This window comes from Apodemus sylvaticus, chromosome 7 (assembly GCF_947179515.1).
Source record: "Apodemus sylvaticus chromosome 7, mApoSyl1.1, whole genome shotgun sequence".
Classification (NCBI taxonomy): domain Eukaryota; kingdom Metazoa; phylum Chordata; class Mammalia; order Rodentia; family Muridae; genus Apodemus; species Apodemus sylvaticus.
In genome coordinates, this window is record NC_067478.1 from 80995961 (window position 1) to 81010380 (window position 14420).

Below are 14420 nucleotides of genomic sequence, written 5' to 3' on the forward strand. Positions count from 1 at the left end.
GAGCCACCCTTCACTGGTGCTGGGAACCAGACTCCAGTCCTCTGTGCTTTGTTGGCTGCCAGGGCCACCTTTCCAGACCTTTACTGGTGATGTTTATGACTGTGCTTTATTTGACTGAGGTTTTCATTGTCAACACATTGTTGTTTTGTTTGTTTTGCTTTCCTTTGCCTTACCACGCTCTCAGTTTCCATGCTGAACTTTTGTCCATACTGTTGGGTCTGTAGCTGTGTCCTCAGCTGCTCCCTTCACGTCATTCATCTGTTCCTTTGCTCCTGCTTTGCCTCACTGGTTATTTTTTGAATAGCTTCAATCCCTCCCCACCCCCACCCCCAATCATTTGAGTGTCACTGGAGTCTTTAGTTAAGGGGTTACATAGTCTTGTGGGGGTGCCATGTTGCTTCCCTTTTTCATGTTTCTTATGTTTATGTTATAGTTGGTTATCGGTCTGTTTGGTTGTCCCTTGCAGTTTTATTTAACCGTTTGTTCAGTGGGCATCCTCAGTAGGTTCAATCTTCACTACCACTCAGGGGAAAAAACCCACTGTATGCAACAACAAGATACAGAAATATAATACATTACATTATTACTATACCACCAGTGGCCACAGAATAGAAAATGGCAAAAACAATGTGGAGTATATTATGACGTTAAAATTATTTAGTGTTCATTTTTTTAAAAACCAAATGGATTAAATAATGGATAGGGTCATGGAAAGGAGAAAAAGAAAGTAAAAATATGGTTAGAGGAGGGGAAGACAAACATCATAGGTGAGAATGACATGAACGGAGGCAGAAGAAAGGAAAGAGGAAGAAACTTGCTAACACAATGAGGAAAAATTCAGACAAAGATGGATACATGTAAGCAGAAGGATGAAAAATTAAAGTTATAAAAGTGTTTTTTAAAGTAAAGTACTAGCTAAGTTACACTAGAAAGAAGAAAGGAGAAAGTAGAGCAGTCTAAGAAGGTAAAGTACCAATAGCTTCCTTCTCCTCTGAACGTGGTGGACTCTTTCCGGCCTGTGGATGGGTGTGAGCTGAAGTCAGCGTGGCCAGTCTTTCCTGCTTGAAGCGGGTGCTGAACCTAGAGTAGTCAAGCAGAGATGTCCAACCCTGCTGTCTTCCTTTTAGAGCCTTGCCTCCTTTGAGCACCAGGGCCATCCCCTGGCCACACTTACTTAGCCTTGCAGTCTGTGTTCCCTCTCCCTACGGTAACTGATGCTCCAGACAACTGATATCTCTAAGTGTGTTTGGAGGTAAAGGATGAAAAGAGCACCGAGTCCATGTCTGTGTGAAGTGGGGCAGTCTATGTGCTTTCAAAGCCTGCTCGGTATTAAGCACTCTGATGGAAAATGAAGCTGTGGAGGTCAAGTATAGGTGACTGCAGAATTCTCCATCCCATTGGCAAGGACCCTTGTGGCAGGCAGGAGGTATGAGAGACTGGGCCCCTCACTGACTTCAGGCTTGGGGTGCTCAAACTCTCTGGTTATCCTAGGGTGATGGACTTATTTCTTAGCTTCAGAATGTATGTCACCCGAGCTTCTTGCTGTGTTCCAGCTTGGCTCTTATTTTCTCCATGACTGGTCCTTAGAGCATCTCCCATCTGGGTCTGTGGCAAACTAACTCCAGGCTCCTGAATGTGTGATTGTTTCTTGTTATTAGGTCCCCAGGGTAGGTAGGTTGACTTTAAATAATACATTCCTCTCAAGATGGTACCCAACTGCAGAAATTTGAGAGTTGGGAAATGACAAAAGAGATGGATTCTCCAATGTTGGCCTATCACGCTACACATCTAGGGTCACCTTCTGGCCACACTTTATTAGCCTTGTAGCTATGGGCCAGGCAGCTCTCCTTAGGGTAGCTAACGCTCTAGACAACTGGTATCTCCCAAGTGTGTTTGGGGGTGAGGAAAGGAAATGCAGCTGGACAGAAAACCCAACTGCATTTGAGGCTTGCTAGAACTGTGGGCTCCCCCTGTGTGTAGGACCCTTCCGTTTTCACCAGGGTGGGCTGGTTTTCCATGAAGCTTTTCTGATTCTCTTCTCACTGCTCAGGAGTCACTGCTGGAGATGAATGGTGCCTCCTCGTCTCTCAGCCTTTGCCCTTCTGTTTCTCCATTCTTCCCAGATGTCCATCCTCCCCATTGTGATGTCCAGTGCTTCTCCAGCCTTTCTCTTGTTGGGATAGAGTTCATTCTCAGTTGTCCCAGTTCTTCTCTTTCCTTCCTACATCAAGGCAACTTTCAATCTTCCATCTTCTTCCTGCCCTTATTTCAAGCCACCTTTCTTACTGTGGCTGACAGGGACAGGCTGGGTTGGACGTGATCTCCTCTTTCCACCTCCATTATCTTTGTGACATCAACTCCTGCTCATTCTCCTCCATCTATACTGCCATTTCGCTATTTTTCAAACATGCTGAGGAAAACTCCCCCTTACAGCCTTTGTATTCACTGTTATCTCTACCCAAAATGCAATGCCAAGATCCATGCTTGGCTTACTCCCTCACAGGTCTCAGATCTTGCTCCAGTGTTATCATCTCTGGAAGGTGTGTTATCCAAACCAAAGACTGGCCCACTGCATTGCTGCTTCTCATTCTTTCTTTTAAATCTTATATTTATCTGTTTGCCCATCTGCCTGTCTGCCTGTCTGCCTGCCTGCCTGTCTATCTGTCTGTCTATCTATCTATCTATCTATCTATCTATCTATCTATCTATCTGTCTGTCTGTCTGTCTGTCTGTCTGTCTGTCCGTCCGTCCGTCCGTCCGTCCGTCCGTCCGTCCGTCCGTCCGTCCGTCCGTCCGTCCGTCCATCCATCCATCCATCCATCTATCTATCTATCTATCTATCTATCTATCTATCTATCTATCTATCTATCTATCATGTGTATGTATGTGGGCATACATACACATGGGTACTGTGGTGTACCTGTAGAAGTTAAAAGACAACTCGGGAGTCAATGTTCTCCTTCCATGATGTCAGTCCTAGGGACTGAACTGAGGCTATCAGACTTGGCAGCAAATGGATTTATTAATGGAATACCAAGTGCTCATTGATGGAGGTTGGGCTGACCAGCCAAAGTACACATGTTACAACCATGTGACAAAGATAAACTAATTTTTTCTCCTCTTTAAGGTAAGGGCTGCAGGGCTGGATAAGATGATGGTGTAGACCCTTTTAGAATTGGCTTTCTCCAGGATTGCCAGGGCACATCATCTGCCTAACACGGACAGCCAGTCCTAGCCTCCCTCTTTCATTGCAACATCACATATCCCTCTGTCTACCGGCTCTTGGAGCTTACCAAAAGTTCTCCACCTTGGAAGTACCGTCCTTGACACCTTATAACTTCCAACAGTCACATTTTTCAGCCTGGTTGTGGCATTGTCTTTCTGGCCCAAGGACCATATTTTCTAAGAAAACAAGCTTCTTCAAAATGCAGTCTTTCTGCCAAGCAGGCGAATGCTACATCATCTGTGGTGGACGCCAGCATTTAGGAGGGAATAATTTTCTTTCATCTGTTCAAGTAAATCTTTCCCCAACACTTGTAAAGCTGATTGCTGCCAATCTAGTGGAGCAAACACAGCCATTTAGAGGGAAAGGCATTCATAACCAGAAGATACTTAGAGCATTTAAAAGAGGGCGGACTCTTTTTCTGTTCTTATTTTCTACCAGGTTGCGGGCTTTTTGTCTCCCCTCTATCCCCAGCATTCACTCTTCTGGTTTTGAGCAGGGAGGTGGAATATATTCATGCATGTTTCATTATGCTGCGATAACATGCTGTCTATACGCACATACATATGTCTGCCTATGTATGTGTGTATACTTACTGTGTGCGCGCATAGATGGTGTGCATATGCAGTGCACATGCAGCTTTGGATATGTCGAGAGAAAGAGGGAAGAGAAGAGAAACTCTCCCTTTGAGCTCATTTCCTTTCATCGCTGTCCAGACATGAAAGGAGGCAGTGCAGACATCTGCTAAGCTCTATCCTGGCCCTGGTGCTCATTCTCCGTATCGTATGCACCAGGCATTGCTGCTTTTACCTCTTGCAACTCAAGCATGGGAAAAGAGGAGGGGAAAAAAAGAAATATAAAATAAAACACTTCCTCCAAAGAGCATAGCCACGGGAATCGCAGGACTAAGAACAAATAATGATTTTCTTCTCCGCTTTTTAAGTAAATACTGCTGCACAATGAGCTATCGGGCAGGACAGGTGCAAAATAATAGACTCCTTGTCTGGCCTCCTCAGCCCCCATGGGGCCACTGCTAACTGCATCGGGCACTCAATTTTCTTTTGTTATTTAAAAATGTGTTTGTGGATTCCTGTGGGGGTGGGAAAGGAGGGGGCGAGCCCTGATCTAGAATCACCAAGAGGATTTATATTTTGCTTTATTAATGGAAAGCTACCTGCCAGTGCCAGGGTTTGTCTTCCCGGGGAGGCTTTTAATGCATCTATCCAGTGCAGCGGGGCTTGGGAGGGAAAAGCCATTCTCCTCAGCATCCTGAATCTTACGGAGTCAGTCAGCAGACACTTGATCAGCTTCCCCAGCCTCAGTTTCTCACTCAAGGACAAGAAGAGGGGACACTTTTCTCACCTGTCTCAAGGTGCTAGTTCATAGTAAAATTATTTTAACCTCACAGTGGCCTCAGAACACCACAGCTCCTCAAGAGGGTGAAGGGGCACAGGAGGGCGCAACTCCGGAAGAGGTTCCACTTCAGAAAGGTTTCATTCAATTGGGTAATTAATCCTTTCTCATTCTCTATTTTTACAGCAGTTCATCACTTCAGATAAAGCCAGACACAATCCTGGAGCATCTGGCTGGGGTGAGGGTGGGGGGGGGGGCGGGGACCCAGAGCTTGTCTCATTCAGAGACTCGCCCCTCAGACTGAGTATCTCTGGCTGTGACGGACTTGGGCCTTCATCTTCTGTATTCCTCACAAGTACCAGTCATTGTCAAAAGAAAAGTGTAGGATAGAGAGGAACTGTAGCCTTGAGCAATGATTTCTGATGATGTTGCAGTACCATGGTAATTGCAAATTTTATAGATCATCTCACATTTGCTCACCTCTTATCCTCTAACAAAATAATAGTTATGTTTTAAAGGTTTATTGTATTTTTAATTGTGAGGATGTGTGTGTGTGTGTGTGTGTGTGTGTGTGTGTTTGTACCTACAAGCACAGGCGTCTACAGAGTCCAGAAAAGGTATTTACTGTGTCCTGGAGCTGGACTGGCTATTATGTCCAACATGGGTACCAGGAGTCCAACTTGGGGTCTCTGCAAGAGCAGTCTGTGCTCTGAAAGGATGCGCCATCTCTCCAGCCTATTAGATTGATCCTTGCCATCTGCAAGCGAACACATAAGGGTGTTCCCCCATTCCATCTCCAGCTTCTTCTCTGAGATTTTTACCATAACCCTGCAGGAACTGCCTTGAAGCTAGGGCATTTGTGAGGGTTCTGTTGTGATGCAATTCTAAAAAGAAACCTTCCTCTCTTTCCAGAGCTGGGAGCAGTAAGTAAAAACTCTGGGAGACTAGAGAAGTTTCTCCAGATCTAAGCTGAGTCCACTCTGCCTGGCCTTTAGGAGATCCTTTCCCTTGGCAGTTCCAGTTCTCCAGGGGCTGTTCCACCTCACCACCCTCACCTCTGAGTTGTCAGAGCTTTGGATGTGTGCTATGGCTGGGAGGCTAATGTCTGCTAAGGAGCTAGACCAGGAAGAGTCAGGGTTCACAGCAGCTGAGGTCCAGCTCGTCCCCTTCATTGTCTTCCCCTATTTTGTTAGGCCTTGGACCAATGCTTTCTTTTCTCCTCATGATGATCCTGGGAAAGATGATCCCACACTATCTGGAAATCCAGATTTGTTATTTGACATTTAGTTGCAAAATTTTGTTCAATTTTCCCTTCACTGGTCCACTTCCTGGCTTCTGGGGGAATGATGTATTAATTCATTAGCATTTATTAACAACTGCCCAATTTAGTTGAATAAATTACCAGAAACTGTGGCTTCTAGTTCTAAGGCCAGGGACACTTTGACGATGAGAAAAAGCAAAGGGTTCAAGGACAAGGCCAGAGCTGAGGGCAGTGCCAGGAGAGGGCCCAGCAGTAGGTGCCCCGTCGAGGTCTCTGATCACCTGGGGCAGAAACAGGACAGTGACACTGCTGGGGACGAGGTGGTAGAGTCCACAGGACACCTGTCCATTTGTATGACAGACACACAGCTGAAGACAAACTACCTACCTTACAGTTTGTGTGTGAATACCTCTTTTCCACTAGTTGGAGTCATGGGAGAATAGAATTTCAAGACAGAAAGACATTAAGAAGACTGAAATAACAGGAAGCTGAGACTTTAAAATTGATTTCTATTTTAGTTTATTGTACTTTATTTTAGATACAGTATCTTGGTATGTAACTCAGGCTGACCCTGGATTCACTATGGGGCCCAAGTTGCCCTTAAATTTGTAATCTTTTTGCTTCAGCTTCCAAAGTCATGGGCGTGCACCACTATGCCCAGATGAGAGCTGAATTTTACCGTTGTTTCTGTAATATCCTACCCTACCTATATACAAAAATCGCCTTACCAGTGTTTTTGTAATGTCCTACCTATATACCAAGTCATTATTTAACTACCAAGTCAGAGTTTCCTCATCTCAGAAAAAGCAGCTATGACAGTTCATAAAACTATTCTGATTATACCATGAATAGAAACTTGAAAGTACCAGCTCATCGGTGGTTAGCTAATGTTAGATATTGTCTTATACACTTAGGGCTTCTGTGATATAGTCCTCCAAGAAGATGGCTTAAAGAGATGGTTTCAAACAAGCTTCTCATAGTTCTGGAAGCTTGGTCAAGGTCAAGGTTCCCACATGGCTGGGTTCTGTCGCACGGTGTCTTTAGAGCCAACAGGCAGATTGCTTCTCACTCTGGTTTCATGTGGGAGAGATCAGAGAGGCGCCCATTGGTGTCTTTTCTTCTAAGACCCAACTCTCATGAACTAATTACTTCTAAAGTCCTAATTTCAAATACTATCACACAGGGTATTCAACTTCAACATGGGAACCGGGGAGACAAAAACATTCAGACCAAACCAGATCGTGTTATTTCCCTCCACCTCCCCAGCTGAAGGTCTCAGCCTGTAGATCTGCTCTCGGACAGCATTTCAGAATGATACTTTCACCCAGCCCATTCTGATATTCCTAATATCAAGTGCACCCCTCAAGGGGTTCTTTAAAAATGTCCTTAGCATTGAGGATAATTTAAGTGTCCCCTTAGACATGGAAGAGAAAAACATTCAATATCTAATATGCAACAGAGAAAAACCGTGCTCAATAAACCAAATAAACATTTAAAGAAACAAATGCCAGGCTTGATTGTAATAAACATCCAGGTGAAAGACTATTAATTTATATTCTATTTTACAAAATGAAAAAGGCTTTAAAATATGAACAGAGAGTCTTTCCAGGGATGTGGGCCAGGGCGAGTCACCCCACCGGCTGCTCGCAGGGGCATGAAGAGGCAGAACCTCTCCAGGATCTACTGTCACAATACGAAGCAACAGGCTCAGTGCAAAAGATGAATTCACAAAGCATAAAAATTTAGTGTGTGATGAAGTTGAGATTTCAAATTAACGAAGCATGGATGAATGATCAATGAGTGTGGTGGAGACAACCGAACAGCCATCTGATAAAATATTCATTTGGATCCTTATCTCGCCACTGATGCCAAAATGAACTCCAGGTGGGTCACAGACAGGACAAAGGCATCTGGAAAGGAACTGGGGAAAAGCAGGGGGGCAATCCGTTATGATCTGAGAGCAAGGACAGCCTTTCTAAGAAGATGACTTCATTTTTGTTTTCATAGATATATGATTTATTAGGTGCTAAATAGCCAGAAAAATATTATCACGTGAAATACAGCCCAAGCTGGTGATAGCTGTGACTAAGACTTCCGTGAGCAGATTCATCTGCCAAGTTCATGTCTGTTTTATGATTCCATGATGCTTGTACAACTCTTGCCACAGGGAAACCCATGCAGACCGGAGGATGAGGGTCCCCTGGTGCTAAACCCAGACTGGACCCCAGAGTAAGGAAATCTTTACTTTTCCTATTTCCTATTTTTGTTGGTTTTGTTTGTTTGTTTTTGCCTCTAAATACATGAAAAGCAGCAATACAGAAAAAGAAAAAAATGATTTTGTCAATGTTTTTCAGTTTTTAAAGAGGCTGAGGCCACGCTGGGTTTTTAATTTTGATTTTAGAAAGAGCATACGGTGAATATATGGTATACGGTGGGACTCCTCCAGTAGCCTCTGGGGCAGAATTCTATAACTGGAACCTTCGTTACTTAAGCAGCAAATGGACCAGCGGCCTCACTAACTGGGATAGATTAAAAACTCACATTATCTCTGTTCTAGACTACATGGCTTTCCTACTGAATTTATGAAAACCCTTAGCTTTCAGAGCTCCGTGGGTAGGTGAAAGAGAGGCTGTATTTACGGAGTGCCTGGACATCAATAGAGAAGGAACAACCACTCAGTAGAAACTGAGGAAGAGTATGAGCAGTCCTCAGGAAAGGAAATACAAACGGCTCTCAGATGAGCAAACTGTAGAGAACAGACATTGTTCTTCATGGACCGCCAGAGCAGACATCTGAAGTGGGACGAGGCACCTGCGATGAGTGTGGGGAAAGCCGTACGTTTAAGTGTCGCAGGTGAGAACGTCTACAACTGCTGAGGTGAACGATTTACCAAGTGTGGCGGTTTGAATGCGAGTCTCCCACAGTCTTCCGCATTTGAACACTTGCTCCTCAGTTGATGGAACTGTTTTGGAGAAGCGTGGCGGTTTTGGAGGAAGAGGTCACTACGGGCAAGCTTTGAGGGTTGAAGGGCTCTTTCTACTCTTGGTTCCCTAACAACATATAAAAGCAGGTGTGGTGGTACATGTTTTCCTTGGCTACACCGTAAGCCAGGCCTGGACATATGAGACCCTATTTTTAAAACCTCAGTTATCTATCTAGGAGCTTATTTTAGATCATACTAATGATAGGGCACTAGTTTAATATGTCATAACATAAACATAACATTACATAACTCCTAGAAGAATGTGACTAGTCTCTATGACCCGATATAAAGCAATACTAAAAATCAGTTGACAAACAAAAATCAACCCAAGAAACAATAGCTATGAGTTCAGCACCAGACACTGCTGTTCTGGGGAAAGAGAGGCAGGAGGGCATGGCTGGCTATCGGCTCTGCCTGAATCAGTGAGAGACTTGGTTTTCCCCAAATTAAGACAGAAACTAATTGAGGAAGACACCTGACGCTGACCTCTGATCTCCACCCACACATGTATACATATATGTTCACATATATCCCCTAACATACATTCATACAAATGCATATGTACATACACATATACCCTACACAAAGACTCCAATATGGATAGACTGGGTTTATTAGAGTAATATGTGTGAGGGAGATAATTTTTTTAATAAAAGTCCCATTTTTTTGTGCATTGAAATTGTCATAAGTGTTAAACAAGATAAGATTGTCCTTGGGTAAGGAAGTTAAGTGGTAGGGACACAGAAATATCAGGTAGATATTATCAGCAGGTACATCTATATGTCTTCCCCTTTGCAGTTTTATTCAGGTACAACTGCTAAGTGCACTGACTGGTTTTGTGTGTCAACTTGACACAAGCTGGGGTTACCACAGAGAAAGGGGCTTTAGTTGGGGAAGTGCCTCCATGAGATCCAGCTATGGGGCATTTTCTCAATTAGTGATCAAGGCAGGAGGGCCCCTTGTGGGTGGTACCATCTCTGGGCTGGTAGTCTTGTGTTCTATAAGAAAGCAAGTTGAGCAAGCCAGGGGAAGCAAGCCAGTAAGAAACATCCCTCCATAGCCTCTGCATCAGTTCCTGCTTCCTGAGTTCCAGTCCTGACTTCCTTTGGTGATGAACAGCAATGTGGAAGTGTAAGCTGAATAAATCCTTTCCTCCCAAATTTCTTGGTCATGATGGTTGTGCAGGAATAGAAACCCTGACTGAGACACTAAGGTGCTGGGCAGGTGGCACACGCCTTTAATCCCAGCACTTGGGAGGCAGAGGCAGGTGGATTTCTGAGTTTGAGGCCAACCTGATCTACAGAGTGAGTTCCAGGACAGTCAGGACCACACAGAGAAACCCTGTCTCGAAAAAAAACAAAAACCAACCTCCCCCCCAAAAAAGACACCAAGGCATAAGGAAAGATGACTTACATCAAGAATTAGAGGCCCAATCAAAACAGTAAGCCATAATGGTTTGAGTAAATAAATTACATGTTCATAATAGACAATCATGAAGGCCTCAGAAATGAAGTTATGGAAGGACACTTATACACATGGTGAATAGTTTATGTTATGGATAATTTGGACCATAACCTAGAAGATGGGATGTTGTTATATCTGTAAAAAGGAAGACACAAGATGATGTGTAACCAAGTAAGGAAATATACCTAGGAAAGGACAAGAAAGATTTGAACAACAATATCTTCTTCACAGATCCCTCCTGAGTTCTTGTACGTGAGTTCTTCAGGATGCTGGGTGCAGTGATATGTTCAAACTATCGTGGCTCTGGTACCTATGGAGTATAGTCTAGCAGGGGAGATGCCAAATGAAGAAAGAGCAAAGAGCCAATGAGAACAAATGACAAGCGGTCTGTCAACACATCCCTGGAGAGCTGCTAAGAATGGGTCACCCAGGGATGACGGAACCTGGGCAGATGAAGTGGTGGATGGGATTTGTCATGGAAAGGAGGGGACCCAGTGAATGCAGAGCACGTGATGGGGAAGAAAGGAACCGATGGGAAAAGGAGGCCAGGCACAGAGCACACAGCACCGTGCACAAGGGCTACAGTGGGGAACTAAGATTTTATTCCCGATGTAGCAGTTGCGAGAGTCTGGCTGTTGCTGAATCTGTGTCTCACTGAAGGCAACTTGTTTGTCTTCTCTCTGCTTTTAAGATTTCCACCATCCGCGAGGTCTGAAAGTTCACCATGCCACCATGTCCCTGAGTTGATTTCTGTCTTCTTGTTTTGGTTGGATTGAAAGGACTCTCGAAATTGTCTTTAAGCATTTCTGGAAAATTCTTAGCCACTGTGGCTTCATACGTTATCTTGACCTCATTCTTCTATCCATGTAAATCCTGAATTAAATAAAGACCAGACCTGCTTCTTCACTCTCAGGCCTTCTTACCTGTCTTCCATCAGAGGTAGAACTCTCTAGATACTGAGTAAGCTTCTGCTTCCCCAGTTCCTGTTTGCCTCTAAACCCCATCAGCTCAGCCACAATTACTCTAGTTTTTCATTTCTAGAAATCCCATTTATTTCCTTCTCAAATACCTTAGGTTGTGCCTTTGTAAGTCCCCATGAAAATATTTTAAATCTCTTTTACCTTAGAGTAAACACATGCTTTCCATAATGCTTCTGCTAACTTGGTATGGAGCCTGTGGCTCTATTCTTTGCTGTCTGCTGTTTAGGATGAATTCTCTCTCCTAATTTTCACTTGTACCTTGGTATTTTCTGCTGTGCTTTACTCCTTGCCCTTGAACATTATTTCTGAGACATCTCTGAAACCTAGAAGCATTTTCTGAACAGATGAACTGGGCTTTAGTTCTGCCCACATGAACTTCCAGAGTTTGGCCATTGCGAACCAAATTCACAGCAATGAATGACCTTTTCAGTTCCAAAGAATTTATCCCATACGGTAATTAGATGACCATTCTGTGCTTACAATTTCTAAGGGAGAGATTATTTTCTGATGTTCTGATCTTTGTAGAGCTAAGAACATGTTTTAAACTCCTGAGATGGCAATCCAGCATCTGCTGCCCTCTGGTACACCCTCCACCCACCCCCTGGCTTTGTGTAGAAGATGGCTATCTTTTTTTTTTTTTTTTTTTTTTTTTAAAGACAGAATTCCTCTGTGTAGCTCTGGCTGTGCCAGAACCATTCTGTAGATCAGGCTGGCCTCAGACTCAGAGATTTGCCTGTCTCTGCCTCCAGAGAGCTGGGATTAAAGGTGTGGGCCACTGCTGCCTGGCTGAAGATGGCTATCTTACACACTCCACCTTGAGACTCTTGGGGATTTGATTCTTGCTTCCACTCTCTCGAGAGCTGTGATTGGCTGATCCATTTCAGGAAATCATAAAGGGCCAAGCTCACTATTTGACTATCTGGATTCTTAATTTTCCTTCCCTTTTGACTTGGTAGTTCCTTTTCATATAATTGGTAATTCAATGTTTTTAAATGAAAAATTTGAAAACACTATTAATTTTTAGTAGTTGTTGGTATAAGGTTTTCCAAACAACTGAGCTGGTCTTATTTTCAATAGAAGTTAATTCTAAAGGCAGCTGGAAACCACTAAAGGCATTAGGCAAAAGAAATGCAAGCTCCAGTTTGCTTCTCTCTCTCTCTCTCTCTCTCTCTCTCTCTCTCTCTCTCTCTCTCTCTCAACTTTGTATTGGTTCTTTGTGAGTGCACCCCAGTCCCACTCATCTCCCGACCCCTCATATCTGCTCAACCCTTCTTATCTGCTCTTTCCTCTTGCAACCTCCTCACCAAAATAAAAAACAAAGTAAACAAACAAAAAGAAAAAGAAAAAAAAACCCAAAGCATAGAAACAACTTATCATGGAAACTGTAGTATGTTACAGTGTGGCCTACAGTCTATCCCTCTTAACATCTTCACTTGCAAATGTCCGGCCATTAGTAGGGTTTGAGCTCTCTGGCTTCTGTGACATCATCAATTCTGGAGGCTCACAGGGACTCCTCCCAGTTATCCTGTTGTTCCCCACCCCCTCCCCATCCGGTGTCATGGAGATCCTGCAGCTTTGGAGCAGCTGGACTGGTCCTTTTGTGTGTCCCAAATGTTTGCAGATGAGATAGGGTTGGGAGTGGGTCAATTCAGAGCCCTGGATCCGGGTCTGGGTGGTTGCTGAAGCGATCCTCCAGAGCACTGCCTCTTCCTTATGTGCACCACCAGGGCGTGCGCACCAGCACTGCTCCAGCTATGTCAGCTCTCCCCCTCTCATGCCCTCATGGGCCAGTCAGCCATACCCAGGCCTCCAGAAGCAGCTCCAAGGTGCTGCCCAGTCTAGGTGTGTGGGCCGCTCTCTGGAGTACTACAGCCTGGGGGAGGCTGGGCTAGCTCTCCCACATTCTCACCCTTGGGGCCAGATCAATGTGCCCCCTCCACCCTGGCCAGCTCTCCTGTGCTGCCCAGGCAAGGGGTCCAGCTTTCCTGAGGGCTGCAGCTGGTAAGAGGTAGGACCAGCTATTCCAACTATAGAAGGTAGGAGGGGTGAGTGGGGGGAGGTATCACCTCTGCACCCACACCGCCTCATGGCAGAGTGGCAGGGCTGGCTCTCTTGTGCTCGTGACCCTAGGGCCAGCTTTCCTGGCTGCTGGAGGTTGGGAGGGATGGAGAGGAAGCATCACCTCTGAGCCATGCCAACCCACAGAAGATAAATGCTGAGTTCAGCTGTTCCACACTGGCCTTGGGACTGGCTCACCAACACCCCCACCAGAGTCAGCTCCACTGTGCTGTCTGGGTGAGGCACAGGGCCCACTCTCCGGGAGTGCTGTAGCAGGTGAGAGATGAGGCCAGCTCTCCAGAGCGCCACAGCAAGTGAGGGGCGGGGACAGTTCTGCACAGCCCCTGGACATCCACATGGCTCCCAGCAACTGCCCCAACCAGGGACATCCCCATGTTCTCTAATTGTGATACGAGTCATGGACACCCACTTCTACCACTGTGTAGCCACAGACCCAGGCCCCTCACACCCTCAGGTGGCAGGGCTGGCCACTCACCACACCCTGTGTCCTCGAGGCTCCAGTTCCATCTCTTCATAATGCTCAGGCTGCTCTGAGACTTCTCTTTCTCTCTCACCTGACCAACTCATATTCATGCCTTGTGGTGGCTCACAATGCAGGCTGGCAGGGCCCTGGGTGACATCCCTGTACACACTGCATGGCACGGTAACAAGCGGGTGTCTACAGCCCACTGCGCTGTGTCCACAGGTCTTCCTCCTCCAGCTCTACGCTGCCTGAATTTGATTTGATTTTTCTGAGTCCTAGGCATAAGGCTGCTTCGGCCACCAAGCCAGGCATCAGGCTAGGATGAACAAAGGACCTGCTCTGTCCCTGACTCACGTAAGAACAGCATCACCAACAAGGTGTCTCTCTGCCCATTGCCAGGGTTGCTTTTCTCTTTTAGTGTTTTCTCTCTCTTTGTCTGTCTGTCTGTCTGTCTGACTCTCTCTGTTTTTGTTGTTGAAACACGAATTTGCTATGTAGCTCTGGCTGGCTTAAATCTTACCAAATATATCAGGCTAGTCTTGAACTCATGATGATCTCTAGCCTCTGCCTTCTAAGCACAGGGATTACAGACATGGGTCACCCCACCTGGTGGT

The 14420-nt window shown here is 45.2% G+C and overlaps 1 non-coding gene across 1 annotated transcript; it reads right to left on the reverse strand.

The window, feature by feature from the left end:
* Positions 1-14072: 14072 nt before the first annotated feature.
* On the reverse strand, positions 14073-14210 carry LOC127690358 (small nucleolar RNA SNORA48). The gene has a single exon (XR_007979078.1). It is a non-coding gene; the product is annotated as a small nucleolar RNA SNORA48 (small nucleolar RNA).
* Positions 14211-14420: the final 210 nt, after the last annotated feature.